Source organism: Ricinus communis, chromosome 5, assembly GCF_019578655.1.
Source record: "Ricinus communis isolate WT05 ecotype wild-type chromosome 5, ASM1957865v1, whole genome shotgun sequence".
Taxonomy (NCBI): domain Eukaryota; kingdom Viridiplantae; phylum Streptophyta; class Magnoliopsida; order Malpighiales; family Euphorbiaceae; genus Ricinus; species Ricinus communis.
This window is the reverse complement of record NC_063260.1, coordinates 7,625,605-7,635,349: the sequence shown is the minus strand read 5'-3', so window position 1 is coordinate 7,635,349 and position 9,745 is coordinate 7,625,605. Positions and strand designations below refer to the sequence as shown.

The window sequence follows — 9,745 nt, the reverse complement described above, 5'->3', positions numbered from 1 at the left end:
TATTATTCTGGTATCATGATAGGCTATCTATGCAGCTACAATCTAAGGCAGTGAACCTATCAATGCAGTCTAGTACTCATGGCAAGTATCAAAGTCGTATTCCTCGAGAAAGTGAAAGCCCAGAGTTATTACTTTGTTCTTTGTTATATTAACCTAAAATGAATGATGAATAATTTCTAAACTAACTAATAACTATAAGCTAAATTCTAAGGGAGATGCACGAATGAATGGATAAATGAAATAACCAAGACAAGAAAGCAAACCCAAAGGGAACTTAAACTAGTTGGCAATCAAACAAAAGATAAAGGATTGATGAGTCTAATTATGCTACCCATGGACGAATTCTTAATTGAATTCGGTTTCTCTCTCGAGATAACCGAATTCCTAAACTTAATAACCTAAAGTTGGAATCTCTTCCTAACGATTGATTCTTAAATTAGCATTACGCTTTAATCCGCCTCTATTAAGCTTTGTTAATTCTTAATCCGGCTAGTTAATTATCCTTATCTCTAAGTGATTATTAATCAGTACTTGCTATTTAAAATTCCAATTGCCAAATTGACTTCTCAATTACATAAAGCAATCTAAACACCACAATTCACAACGTCTCATGAATAATGCATTATCTAATTAATACTAAAAGCAAGAAGAATACAAAACTAACTCAAATAATTCAACAATATAATATTAAGCCAACATAGTAAAGAAATCTCAATAGATTTAATCAATCTAGCTAAACATGTTCATGTTTAAAACAATCTAGGAAATCAATTACAATAAAAGAATAATAAAAATGAAATATGTACACCCTTTTTCTCTCGAATTGGATGAACAACTCCAAATCTGGATCTGCTCTATGATTAATCTCCCAAATTGCCTCTTGAATTGCTCCACTATTGTTTTGCACTCGGAACCTTGCGATTCTAGGGTTCTTCCTCTCTGCAACTCTCTCCCGAACTCAGCACTATGCAAAAATCGAACCAACCGCCAGGGCTCTCTCTCACTCCTTGCTTAGCTAACCCTAAAAAAACAGTTTTCCTTATATAATTGTCTCAGCACGGCCGTGGTCAAGGCCGTGCTAGTCAACACGGCCAGAGTCCAGGCCGTGCTGAACATTCGGATCTTACCAATTTGGGTTTCCTCATGGTCGCGCCCCCGCTAGTGCTGAGCCACCACGGGCCGTGTTGGAGGCCGTGGTGGCTACGGAAACTGTACCCAAAGTGCCATGTTTTGAAGATCAAAAGCTCATGGTTGGTCACGGCCAGAGTCTAGGCCGTGGTGATCAGCACGGCCTTGACCTAGGTCATTCTCAATGTATGCATTGCGAGCTCTTGTCCGATCTTGATGAATTCTTGTCCGTTTTCGCATGTATTGATCTATGATTACTCAAATACTGATGATGGTCCTATAAATTCTCCTGAAATGCAAAAGAACACAAAACACGGATGATCTTGGAATAAAAGCTCAATAATTGCTAAGAAAATACGCAATAATATGCAAGCAAATATGTGTAAAACTATGCATATCATATCCTTTAGGTATATTTTTAGTATATCTATTCTAAAGAAATTCTCAATAAAAAATTCATAATAATATAAGTTAAAATAATAAACTTTTGGTATTTTTTAGGTTTATTTTTAGTATTTTTGCTAATAAAATTTTAAAAAAATAAAAAGGATATAAAAGAGAAACTGAATTGACAAGAATATAAGGTAAAATAATATCCTTTTAGTATCTTTTCTCATAAAATTTTGAAAAAAAAAATTATATAAATAAAATTTTAAAAAAATCATAAAAATATTTAAAAGAAAAAAATCATAAGAATAATTTCTTTTCAAGAAATAATATGTCGTGAAATTTCTTCTAAATACTATAAACGGACTAAAGCCCAAGAGCCTCATTCCCCTATTGAGAGATAGGATTGGACCCGGATACACTGTGCACTATGTATTCGGTGTCTAAAACACAATCATTTAATTTAAATGAGGAAGCTAAATTTTAAAACACACGTGTGAGAAAGTTTCAATTCAAATATGACGCCCTATCTCTTATTGCTGATTTAAAATAAAATTGCAAGGTTTCTTTCAGCAGTTTGATTTGATTTTATCTTCTTTATTCTTGATCTTTTATCATTTAGAGCTTCAAATTAGATTCTACAAGTTGTTGTTCTTTATTATTTTCTTTCTTTTTTGTTCTCTGCAGCATAATATTATTGTTCTTCATTTTTTTTTCTCATACATAGATTATGCATATTTACAGATTTTAAAAATTTATTTTTGATGATGCAAAATTTTTCATTTTTTCTCCATTTTTCGGACCTTCAAATCAGATTCTACAAACTTTAATCCTTTTTTTTAAAATATGATAACATATTTGTTACTGAAAAATGATAGATCCACTATATAGGACATTGAAGTTCATTATGTATGAATTATAGGTTTATTATTTGATTCATAATTTTGAGAACAGTTTTAATTTTGAAATTAAATAGATCCATTTTATAGCAAATTGAAGTTCATTACATATGAACAATAGGTTCGTCATTTTAATCATAATTTTGATAACAATTTGAAATGGAATAGGTTTATTTTGTAGCACATTAAGGTTCATTATATATGAACTACGAGTTTATCATGTTGTTCATAATTTTGAAAATAAATAAATTTTTGAAATGGAATAGGTTCATTTTGTAGTACAATGGACTTTATAGCATTAACAAATGAATATAAATTTTTTTACGTAATAAACATTTTCATATGTGCATAAAAATAAATCAACATTCATGAGTTATAATGAATGAATTCATTATCTATAAAACAACAGGTTCATTAAAGTATCATTTGAGATTGAGTATATATGAACTATATGTTCATTATATATAAACTACAAGTTCATCATGTTATTCATAATTTGAAAATAAATTTATTTTTGAAATGGAGTAGTTTCATTTTTTGGTACAATGAACCTTATATCACCAATAGATGAATATAAAAACTTTATGTAATAAACATATCATATGTGCATAAAGATAAATCAGTATTCGTGAGTTATAATGAATGGGTTTATTATCTACAAACAACAGGTTCATTAAAGTATTACTACATGTTAATTATATATAAACTGCAGGTTTACTATGTTATTCATAATTTTAAACATAAATTTATTTTTGAAATGGAATAGGTTCATTTTGTAGTACAATAAACCTTATATCATTACAAATGAATATAAAAGTTTTATATAATGAACACGCCATATATGTATACAAATAAATTAGTATTCATGGATTAATAATGAACGAATCAATTATCTACAAACAACAGGTTCATTAAAGTCACTTGAAGTTCATTAAATTTATAACATAGTTTATAGTATAGACTTATTATTCGTAAGTTATAATTAACAAGTTCATCATCTATTAGCAACAGATTCATCAACGTATCATTTGCGATTCATCAAATATAAAACAAAAATTCATTAATGATAGCTTATAATCAAGAAGTTCATCATACATATATAAGATGTTTTAAAGGAATAATTTTTTCATACAAAATAAATAATATATTCATCAATAACAAAATCTATATAAAACGTTGATTTTTCAATTACAAACTTTAATTTCATAACATTCAAACTATAGATTCTTTAATATTTTTATTACTGTTTTTGCAAGTAATTTATGTGATTGTATTGAAATGGCATTTCAAATGAATATGAATATGTTTATAAAATAATGAGATTTGCAGAAGTTTTTAATCTTGATTAATTAAAATCGAAAGCCAGTAAAATTATAAAGATTGTAATTTTAAGAATAGGAGAGTGTAAAATAAAAATTCAAAAAAAAATAAAAGAAATTGATTTTTTAATATTGGAGAAGACAAATGTGTGTTTTAGTTGAAGCAAAAAATTGTATATTGAGCTGATGATTTTTTTATTTTGATTGTGGGTAAGAATCATCAATTATACTCAATGTTCTTTCAAAACACGCAGGTCACACGTGTAAGTAATTTCAAGTACATAATGCTACTAGATGTATCTAAGTCCAGCATATAACAATTCGTAATTCCTATCCTATGAGAAAAATAAGGCTACCAAAATAACCATAGGTATTACAAACCAAATGGATTGTCTTAAATTCAGCTCAAGTATTAATTAAGCATAGTAATGCATATTGTCAATGTCCTTAATTTGGATGATGTGTCTTTCATCAAATCCAATTGAGAAATTAACCCATGGCGCTATTTCCTAATAACCAGAATAGTCCATTAATCTAATTGCAGGCGAGAAGCTGAGAAGTTAGTTTAAGGGTTTGAATGAAGGGTGTTGAGACTTTAGAAGAAAGATGGTTAAGAAAGTCCCTTAAGCTGCTACCCTTAATTTCATCCACCAATTCCACTGTAGGATCTGCAACATCATCTATTGCAAAGCTATGCAAATTAACAACTTATAGTCTTTTTTTCTCCAAGCTTGGAATCACTTGGTGTGCTCTTGTAACAAGCCATTGGTTAGAACTTCAAGGTGATCTCCGACAAGAACTTTCAAGGAACCTTGATATTCAGTAACTGCCTTCCAAATATCATCATCAAGGTCCATCATTTGAAGATCAGAGCTACTTTGTAAAAGGATTGTGATTATACTATATGGTCTATATATGTGGTGGAATTCCTGGTAGGATGTTGGTTTTAGGAAGTAGTTGATGTCAATTTATCATCATAAACTAAGTAGTAAATATATTAATACAGCTGATATTTCGTTCAAAAAGTATTTCACTTATTTCATGAAAAAAAAAAGGAAAAATAATTAAAGAAAATGAAGCTAAGAAAAGCAAGAAGATATATATTGAAGAAATCTAAAATCACTCTCCAATCTGTATTTAAAAGGAGACCAATCGATAATGGAAAAATTGGCTAATTTATTTTGTTTTCTTCTTTTATTGTATCATTGTTGGGAATAGAGTTTATTTTTCAGTTGACTATTTTATGATAAGAGTTTCAATAAAGGGCTTTGATTCTTTAGAAGAGAGATGCTTCAGGTAGTCTCTTAAGCTGCTCCCCTTATAACCCTTTGGATGATTGTCGTCTATCAATTCCATAGCAGGCTCCACCACCTCATCCATGGCAAAGCTATGGAAACTAGCAATAGATAACCTTCCTTAACCTGCACTAGCTGCTGGTATCGCCCGGTGCAGAATACTCTTGTACATGCCATTGCTAAGCATTTCAAGATGATCCCCAACTAGGATATGTAAGGAACACTTGAGTTGTATGCAAGCCTTCGAAGTCCCATCACTAGGGTTCATGACATGAAGGCCAGGACTACTCTGTAGAAGAATAGTGATTATAGTATGGTCTGTACGTGGTGCTGCTCCTGTCAGGATGTTAGATTGAGAAACTGTTGATTGATAGTTGTTTATACTCATTTGCATTCCTTGTTCTATCTTATGTTGCCAATATGTGGGATTCATGTTCAGACTTTCCATGATACCGCCAAAAATTTCACAGCTCAGGCTTCTCATTTCTGTGGTGTATGCTTTCATCTTTGGCCTGTTTCATGATTAAATCATATGCAGAAGTGGTTAGAATTTTAAATTTTCAGAAACAGGAATTCTCTAGTGTGTTCGTGTATCTATCAATCAAAAAAGGCTTCTATTTTACGAATCATGCCTAATTTTATCGGTCTTTTCAAATATTTTTCTTCAAAATAAAACTATCATTCTTTTTAAAACATGTCACAAGAATAAACGCTGGAAGTTAAATTTTTTATTTATATTATATTTGGTTGAAATTTATTAAAAAATTTGTTTCATTAAAAATAATTATAAGAAAAAAAATAAAATAGAAATAATAAAATTAATAGAGTCATTTTAGTATTATGAAATATATTGACTTATTAATATAAAATTTATTTAAAAATTTTACTTATTTTAATAAATCTACTTTAACTTTAACCAATTTCACATAAGTTTAATTATATAGAATTCTAAACTAACTTTTACTCTATTCAAAATATATAAACTTTTAGATTTACAAATAAATTTCTAAATTTTATAAATTTTAACCATATGTTATGTTACTTAATTTAATGAATTTACTGTTATATAATTTATAGGTCATTACATGCAATAATGTTAGCATATTTGCTTCGTTCTAATCAAAGAGTTGAAATACAGTTTTTAAAATAAAATCTAAAATCAAGAACTATTTTATTTCTTTTTATTCATGATATCAACCGTTTCATTCCATTTTGACATGTTATTAGTCATTTTAATTATATTTTTTGAAATATCTGTAAAATTATTTTGTATCTGAATTTATAAAATATAATATATAAACTATAAAATAGAACATTCATACACACCAGTATTAAAGTATACCGTTCTTTCCAATAAAAGAAAATAAAAAAATACCGTTTTAATTAAATAAATAAAATAAAAATGGGAACACTCATCAAAATGATCACTCTACACATAATCTCTTTATATGAAAAGACTAATAACAAAAGGCAATCTTATCTGATTAGGATAACAATGAAAATTCTTTGACCGCATTTATGGTTGAAAATAAATGAGGAAGAAAACTAAAACAAGTAAACCAGCATGCATGCCATACTAATGATGAGAACGACGAGAAATTAGGCACCTGTAATTTGGTGGATTTTCAGGCCATGATCCGATCCAATTCAATCTTCTAACGGGTGTGCATAAATCTTCAGAAACTCCCTTGTGAATTTCTTACGCTCACTTTCATCCTGAATTAAGGTCGCATATCTTCCTGGCTTGTTCACATCATCAGACTCCAGCTTCTTTTTCTCTTCTACTGGCAAGCCGAAGAATCTTGCGTTGACATTCAGGACTTATTCCGTGGTTAAAGATCTGCAAATCCCCAAATCCAGAAAAAAGAAAAAACAGCAGCAAGAACCCTCTTGGTTTACTGATGCTCTTGGTTAACAGGCAGAAAATTCATAGAAACTTCAGAACATCAATTAAATTTGATTAGGAAAGAATAGCTGAGGAATAGAATTGAGGTGAGAATTTGAGCTTACCGTAAAGAAACCAAAATCTTTTCAAGCTTTGCCAATTTCTTTGATGACCATATGTTTCATCTGATGAGAATCTTTAGCCAAGAGTGAAACATCAATGGTGGGTGCGGTTGTAAACTGCACGGGAGACATCTTTTGCAGATCTTGATCATTTGTCGAACTTGCCATTAGCTTTGGAGTTGAAGATCCAAATCAATTATTTAATGGTTTCTCCGCTTATCAAAATTAATATTAACTTAGATTTTTTCTTTTATTATTTACTACATCCACATTAAATCACTATTAAACTGAAAATTGTGCCATTAAAGAGTAGTAATCGTTTACTGGTGCACAAATCATTATTAATAGATAGACATAATTTAATAAAAAATTTAATATTTAATATTAATTTATGAAATTTTAAAAATAATAGTAAACTAACTATTTTTAAATTTTTTAAATTTTTAATTCTAATTTATTAATGCAATAATATAAAAGTTATTTTAAAATTATCTATTAGTTCTTTTAAAATTATCTATTAGTTAGTTTTAATATTATATAAATTAATATATCAATATAATTCATATTGCTATTTTTTAAAATTTAAAATTTATTATATAATAAAAAATTAGTTTATTTTTTAATATAATATTGAAATATAAAATTTAAGATATTATTTTTTAAAATTAGAATTATTTAAAATAAAATTAATTTATTAATTAACATAATATTAAAATATAATCAATAAATTAGTTCTTAGGATAGAATTAGTATCATTATCTTATTAGAAAATTATCTATTAGTTAATGTAATATTAAAATATAATTAATATGTTACTTTTTTAGAATTAGAGTTAGTATTTAATTATGAATTTAACTTATAAATCAATAAATTAATAAAAAAATTATAAAATCACACATATACTTGAATTTTATATGTCAAAGCTAAGTACACATATTAAAATAAAAAATTTATGTATAAAAAATTACGCATACATATCAAAAAAATTTAGGCCACAGAAATTTATACATACTAATTGTTTACCCGTACATTGCATAACCTTTATTATTATTTTGATTATAAAATCAAACTGATAAATAAAATTCGATAAATTTTTTAATATTAGATATTAATTTATAAAATTTTAAAAAATAATAGCAAACTAAATATTTTTAAATATTTTTTTTAATTTTAAAATTTGTTAATGTAATAGTTTAAAATTATTTATTAATTAATTTTAATATTATATCAACTCGTGTATCAATATAGTTAATACTAGGAATTTTAAAGATTAAGAATTTATTGTATAATCAAAAAATTAAATTTATTATTAAATATAATATTAGAAAGACAATCTAAGATGCTATTTTGTAGAATCATTATCTAATTATAAATTAATTTATTATTTAATATAATATTAAAATATAACTAATATGCTATCTATAGAATTAGTATTATTACTCGATTAGAAAATTATTAATTAATTGAATATAATATTAAAATATAATCAATATACTATTTTTAGGATTAGTGTTAGTATTTAAATAGAAATATAACTTATGAATCAATAAATTAATAGAAAAAATCACAAAATTACATATAAGTCTAAATTTCATGTATCAAAATAAATACATATGTCAAAATAAAAATTATGTGTGTCAAAAATTAAGCACACATGTCAAAAAAAAATAGGTCTTATAAATTAATATATACTAGTCGTTTACCCGTGCGTTGCACGACCGTTTTTATTATTTCGATTATAAAAAAATCAAATTTATGGATTAATTTAATAAAATATTTAATATTTAATATTAATTTATAATATTATAAAAAATAATAGCAAACTGACTACTTTTAAATATTCTTAATTTATTTTTAAAATTTTATTAATACAATAATATAAAAATTATTTTAAAAATATATATTAATTAATTCTAATATTATATAAATTATTACTATCAATATAGTTGATATTATCATTTTTAGAATTAGAAATTACTATACAATTAAAATATTAATTTATTAATGAATATAATGTCTAAAAATACTATTTTATATAATTAAAATTTTTATCTAATTAGAAAATTAATTATTATTTAATTAGAGAACTCATTTATTATTAATATATTATTTCATATGATTAGAATCAATATTTAATTAGAAATATAACTTATTAATCAATAAGTTAATAATAAAATAATAAAATTACATATAAACTTGAATTTCATGTGTCAAGATAGGTACACATGTCAAAGTAAATATCATATATATTCGATATGTTAAAAGAATTTTAGGTCTCAAAGATATATATATATATATATATATATATATATATTGTTAAACAGAAATTTAAAAGCATGAATTTGATCATATAAAAAGTTAACAAAAATTAGCTAAAATCGTCAAAAAAAAAAGAAAGTGAAAGCTCCAACTTTTTCTTTTCCGAGATTTTGAGATATCATTTCTTTTTAAGATAAAAATGGTTGATAATTGGAATAATAACAAAAACATCTATGTTTTTTCATTTTTATAAAATTTATATTTTTTTATCTTTAACTTTTACTGTATTAAAATATTAAAAATATAATTTTTTATTTTTTTAGATTATGTTTTGATTGTTCTATTATTTTTTTTTATTGTTTTAGATAAAACAATAAAATATAACTAAAAATAACTGAAAAGTAATCACATTGTAAATTTAAAAAAATTAAAAAAAATATAAATCCTTAAA

At 25.6% G+C, this 9,745-nt stretch overlaps 1 long non-coding RNA gene across 2 annotated transcripts; it reads right to left on the bottom strand.

The window, feature by feature from the left end:
• Positions 1-4,813: 4,813 nt before the first annotated feature.
• LOC125370064 lies at positions 4,814-7,343 on the bottom strand. Of its 2 annotated transcripts, XR_007215744.1 has the most exons (3): positions 7,039-7,341; positions 6,636-6,934; positions 4,814-5,540 (listed from the first exon to the last, which is right to left on the bottom strand). It is a non-coding gene; the product is annotated as an uncharacterized LOC125370064 (long non-coding RNA). The 2 variants fall into 2 exon arrangements; XR_007215743.1 differs by having other exon boundaries at positions 6,636-7,343.
• Positions 7,344-9,745: the final 2,402 nt, after the last annotated feature.